This window comes from Rhipicephalus sanguineus, chromosome 10, assembly GCF_013339695.2.
Source record: "Rhipicephalus sanguineus isolate Rsan-2018 chromosome 10, BIME_Rsan_1.4, whole genome shotgun sequence".
Lineage (NCBI taxonomy): Eukaryota > Metazoa > Arthropoda > Arachnida > Ixodida > Ixodidae > Rhipicephalus > Rhipicephalus sanguineus.
The window spans coordinates 14,461,645-14,467,922 of record NC_051185.1 but is presented as its reverse complement, the minus strand read 5'-3'; the positions used below and the strand labels follow the sequence as shown (position 1 = coordinate 14,467,922).

The 6,278-nt window shown below is 42.6% G+C and overlaps 1 long non-coding RNA gene across 1 annotated transcript; it reads right to left on the bottom strand.

Moving 5' to 3' along the window:
* Positions 1-557: 557 nt before the first annotated feature.
* On the bottom strand, positions 558-5,525 carry LOC119372484 (uncharacterized). Its single transcript, XR_005179555.2, has 3 exons — positions 5,421-5,525; positions 2,666-2,753; positions 558-701 (listed from the first exon to the last, which is right to left on the bottom strand). It is a non-coding gene; the product is annotated as an uncharacterized LOC119372484 (long non-coding RNA).
* Positions 5,526-6,278: the final 753 nt, after the last annotated feature.

Sequence of the window (6,278 nt, the reverse complement as noted above, 5' to 3'; positions counted from 1 at the left end):
CGCCAAGCTTTGCTTGCCCCATTTTTTTTCGTTCAGACAGACAGACAGAACTTTATTTGGGTCCTGAGGAACGCTACTCTTAGAGCAACGCCGCGGGCCACTCATTTCTTATAGTATATACTTTGTGGAGTTGCAGATAGCATGACCGGGCTATCGTGGGCAGGACGCAATGCCGCGCTCCGCCCAAGTCCCAAGCTGCTATAGGCGTTAGCCGAGCATGGGGAGGAGTCAACGATTACTTTACCTGCCCGGCCCCGGCATGCAGGCCGTACCAGGTGAAGGCTTTCGTGTCAGCCTGACCCTTGCATTGCACACAATTAGTGGCACTAACGCGGGCAACTGGAGTCTACACGGCTGCAGTCATCACGTATTCCGCAAACGGTAATGGATGAACTTCCAGGATATAAGTACAAAGCATGAAAAATGGAATCAATGACGACTGGTGGACTCTTTGCAGTGGCGCTGCCTTACAATTTCTTTTAATGATAGCTAGAATTTTCATGTTTCGAGCTCCTTTACGAGTGAAAGAAAACTTACAAGATTTAATTCATACAGCGACTTTATTCGTTCACTTTTGGTCATTAGCAAAGCAATTATCCATTTTTAATTGGCGCGCACAGGCCCTTATTTCCGAAGCCGTGCATGTTTTTTGCGCAGTAACAGCCCATGCCGCACGCAAGTGGGACATTTGTTTGACATTGCTGATAAGATAAGAAATAAAATATAAATGAGCAGCATTAGTTATGGCACCAAACATCTAAGTTCGGTGCAGTGGATGTGCTGGACTCACACTAGACTGCTTACTTGGGCCTAACGAAATTCTTTGCTGGGCTAGTTGGTTCGTAATCTTCAATACCGCATAGCGCGAAATGGAACAGGAGAAAGAAGGAACAGAGAGGCGCCTGTCCTGTGCATCTGTGTTCCTTCTTTGTCCTGTTCGATTTCGCCATATCCAGTATTGAATACCTGCACCTGTTGACACCGAAGCCTGCTTTTTCACGGGGGAACGGGGGAGATGAGGTGGTTGGGACACCCGCGCAATATGTCTGAAAGGGATTATGACCCGGCTCGTACTGAACCTTCGCTGGACCGGACGACGCCGCCAACAAGGAAGCGAGAGAATGGCCGGCTCTACGGACTCGGCGGCCGAGCAGAGACGTTCGAGCAACAAAAGACGAAGGATCATTCGTGATCTCCCTAACCCCGTTGCGAGCATGTAATATAAGCTTCTTTTATCAATTTATAAACCTCAGTATCATCGAATTACTGACAGCGACCCTTTTTATAACGGTACATGTGCAAAGAACACGAGTAACAACGCGAACAACGCCACAGAGCGCTTCGTCCATTTCTGTCTGGTACCGTTGCTCGCGCTCTTACACCTCTTTGGACTGACTTGCTTAGTGCCAGGTGCAGTATTTGCAGTAATAATATTTATTTCATTTTTCTTTCGACATACGACTGGCCTCCATCATGAGTGAATTTAGTTGCGCACAATGAGCAGACTTACGCTGCTTGGACATGGTATACAGGGAAATTGCCACGTGTGTTTGTTTACAGGATCGTTCGTTTTAGCGGAAGTATATGATATCATGTTTGTGTCGTCGCATGGCGGGAAATACAGATTCCGCCGCCGTAACCTTGTTAGCGTGGTTCTTGTCACGCGATGCTCGTAAATTCTGCGCTGACGTCACTGGCACGCGATGGCACCAGTGCGTCCGTGTGAGAATACATCCGAATCCGAATAGTCCATCCATCAGAAAGTCTTCCTGCTAACCTACGGAATGCTATTGCCATTTAGAACACGAGTAACGGTCATTTAGAACAGGAATAATTTCTCGAAAGATTTGAAGATTTATATATATCTTATTTTACAAAGCTTGAAAAAACATATTACAAATACCGGCGGTGCACTTAACCCTTTGAGACGCTATGTACACAATTCTGTACGCCACTTGTTTCTTCTAGGTGTATCGACTAGTCGCTAACAAAGAACAAGTTACATTGAGCATTGGATGAATTTAACCTCGTGCGCAATAAATCTGTCTTCATTTAACTTCATTTTGCAGTGTACTGTTGCGTACGATCATCTTGCTGAAGGGACTACCATGTTCCACGAGTCGTTCGATGGGCCGCTTCCCGCGAGCGACATCAAAAGTGTAATTTTTCTTTGCCCAACATGAACATAACCGAAAACGAATTTTCACGATAATTCTAGCCTGAGATTTCGTTCTGTTTATGCAGTAACAGAGCATGAATGACTTCGGATTAAGTGAATAGTTAATTACAATTTAATTAGGATTCATTACAATGACACACACACACACACACACACACACACACACACACACACACACACACACACACACACACACACACACACACACACACACACACACACACACACACACACACACACACATATATATACATATATATATATATATATATATATATATATATATATATATATATATATATATATATATATATATATATATATATAATGATACTATTTTTGTTGCAATAGACTGTTGAATGCCTTGAAATATTGTTGTGTCGGTTTGACGCATTTACAGGCAGTTCATCCTATAGGTGGCGTCTGAAAAGGTTAAGGCTGCCCGTGAGAACGTCAGCAATTAACTGCGTCTAAATAATCACTTACCCTTCTGACATCGCACGCGGGTGGTCCCGGAGGAGATCTCATTGGACCTCCACGTTTCGGAGGTTTCCCCCAACTCCGAGAAACATTCCTACGGAAGAAGAAGAAAGGTGCTCAACTGCGACATGCAACGACCTTCGTATGCAGACTTACCCCGAGTTTACGACATGCCAGCGACCGAACACGACTGTCACAGGCAACGTAAAGAACGCAGAAAAATTTGCCCAGCATATTATGTCTTTTTTTTTTTTAAAGCAAAGCAAGGTTATTGCTGTCAGTGAATATTGTTTATCGACAATTTTTTAATTTATATAGGGTGGGAACTTTGGGAGAAAGAAAGAAGCCGATAAATGTTATAAAACCAGCCATATATTCCGCAGGCTTTGTACTCCACCCAACTCAGTTTGTAATATACTGCTATTACGGCTAATAATACTAATACTTACTGCTACCACTACTACTACTACTACTACTACTACTACTACTACTACTACTACTACTACTACTACTACTACTACTACTACTACTAATAATAATAATATTAATAATAATTTATTTGGCGTGTGAAAGAGTGAAACTGAAGCATTAGCGCTCGCGTATACATCAATTAGCTAAACGTTATTAATGAAGAATAAAACGGAGGCATTCTGCAAGAAAAGAGCGCGAAAGTAGGCGAAGATGCAGAAAAAAAAACAAAGTTAGAAAAGCTGGGCGAGACGCATTAACGCAACATAAGAAATATGTAAGAAGAATAACGACAAAGATAATTGAAAGGGATGTGTTTGTTTAGAAAAAAACAGATTGATAGAAGTGTGCCTATTCTAGCAAAAACTGTTCACATGCATCAAGGCGCAAGGCAAGCTTAAACGACAAAGGAAGAGGAACGGCGGTTTCAGCTCGCGCAATTCCCACCCCTGCTTATCCCTGGCTACATCGCCCATGGTTGGAACAATTTGGACCTGGCTTTTGATAATCCAAGGGGAAAGATACCGTTCCATCGTTTTAGCACTATGCCGTTTATGACGTTGTATATAGCCGTATTACTTAAATAAGTAACAAGCAGCCGTACGGCTTGCATTAATCGCTGCGAAACGGCACGTGCTGAAATCCTGCGCTGGCGTGCTGTGCAATGAAGGTCATGCAAAGGTAGACTTCGTACAACCTTGTGGTTGTTCAGTTCAAAACTTCTTTTCTCGCTTAAAACAAAAACTACTCTTTTCAAAATTTCTGTATATTTTACCAATAGAACAACCTACACTACGATCTCTAAGCGATATTTTTACTTAGACCGCTACATTGCGAAAATGAAGCCCAAATATGGGTCAAAATGCTATCTTCCCCAAATTTGTCACAATATTCTGACAATGTTTCTGCTTCATCCGTTCCCGTAGTACTTTTATCATTCACTGTATGAACTTATAAAACCCACAACGTCATTAGATTGCTCGCGAAAAAAATCTGTTCTTTCTATAAAAATTGCTAAACATTCAGCATTTTGTGATTATTCGTCAGGGCCAGAAATTATGAAAGTTAAGACAAAAATGAATAAGCTATCATAGTCATGAAATACCGGCCCCTTCATATTAAGAAAACATTGCTTTGTAGTAATGGCTCCAAATACAAATTTTATATAAATTATTTAGCGCGACACAGTTTCACTTCCGTGGCCAAAGCTCGAGGCACCCTGCAGGCAACATATTTTTTACGGAAATATAACTCCTCAATAGCTACTTCTCACGTGCAGATATACAGGCACGATTTTTTTCAGCATGATCGAAGGTGGTCGGAAGTCGACCTGGTACACTTGACATGGCATGACCTTATACTATATATGGCTACGTTATGATCTGCTAGCGTGCCTGGATAGCCGAGTGGTTACGACGCTCGCATTCGGATCGTGGGTGCGCGGCTTCGGATCCTGCCTCGTCAAGAAATTTTTTCGCCAAGAATCTGCCTCTTTCACTTCCTTTCTATCTATATCTCTGTTTCGCACCCATCAGAGTTATTCCATCCCACGTCGTACAAATCGATGCACGTGTTCTGGGAGCGCAGCAGAAGATTAAGAAGAACATAGTGCGCGGCGGTTCGTGACGATGATTATTTTCTGCTGCCGGATTACAACCAACGGCTGGCATAGGCAGTTCCGCTGGTAAAGATCTCGCAATACGTAGCGTGGAATATACCGGCAAAAGATAACTAATAACACTGTTGAAGTACAATTCTTTGTATGAAGTGTTCTGTTTGAACGCACCTTCGCGTGCATATCCACCGTAGTTGAGTGGTGAAAGGTGCAGGTGATCGCCGATGAAATATTTAGTTTTGTAAAACTTGCCTAATAGTAAAATATTGCTAAAGAATTCAGTGAGGCGGCAAAATTACGCCCTCAAACTCCCTTTTACGGAATATCACATGCGTAAGTGAAGTGTACGTCACTAGTGCCTCTGTCTAGTGGAGCGCTGGTGCCACCACGACACGATTGCGCGGTGCCTGTGGGATGCGTATGGTTGACAACAGGGGGTATACTGTGGAGCCTGTTATTCTACGCTGTCGATAATCAGGTGTACTATGGCATTTGTAATTAAACATTAATTAACAGGACCGGGATACATCAATATACAAAAGAAACTAGTGGATGCAGCTTTGATGAAGACATGAATGCGAAATTATCATATTGAAAGACACATCGCAGGAAATTGGTTGTTAAGAAAGGACAAATTATGTGCGATCACACATAGCTATAGGCAGGGACATTGCTTACATTAACGTGACTGTGAGTGTGAGCATTAGGATGACGGAGAATTTCGCAGTAGACATCGTAACGCTGGTCGCTGAACACGTTTGCTATCGTACAACAGAAGCTTGCGGTAAAACATGAGCACCTTTATATGCTGGTACGTAACACAGTATATGTGCGATGACGTTGCAAGCATATTTTTTTCCCAGCCACGTTACGTAGAAACGTAGGAGTACGATGGATCATCCCCCTTCGCTGCTGTTTTGATCACAAGAGAATGAACGTCTCGTAGAATGTGACATTTCGAAGAAAAGATTGAGGACGACATTTGTACATGCTAATGACTATTAGTGCATTGTCTCTGGCGTATCAAAGATAGAAAAAGATAACTATATGCCTTTGTTGACACTATGGTAATGATGCCGCGCAATTATTCATTATTCGTAACATGGCGCCCATCAGCACTGTGTGCACACACCGGCGTAGTGTTCTTGAACATGATCTATGATCGCAGTGTGCTTTCGATCGTTGTTCGTCTTAATATGTGCTTCATAATGCGATGTCTGTGGGACGGCTAATGATTTTATTTCAAAAGTGCCTTCATAGCCTACCACACTTAGTATCCCGATAAGAAAAAGTTCGTACTGTTCAAAGGTCACCCTTGGCAAACGTTCGGATATAAGTTGTTTTTTTCTGAATATTGCGCGCCGCATAACAATTTGCAATCTTAATTATAGCTAATTAGTGCCGTCGAAGTTTTCTCCTCATACTCAGAAGAAGGTGCACGGTAAAAATTCGGCAGATCCCACGTACCGTGGGAATCGATGTTATGCGAAGCATGCGCTGGATGGTGAATGTGGCGTAATTTTTCACATTGAGCGA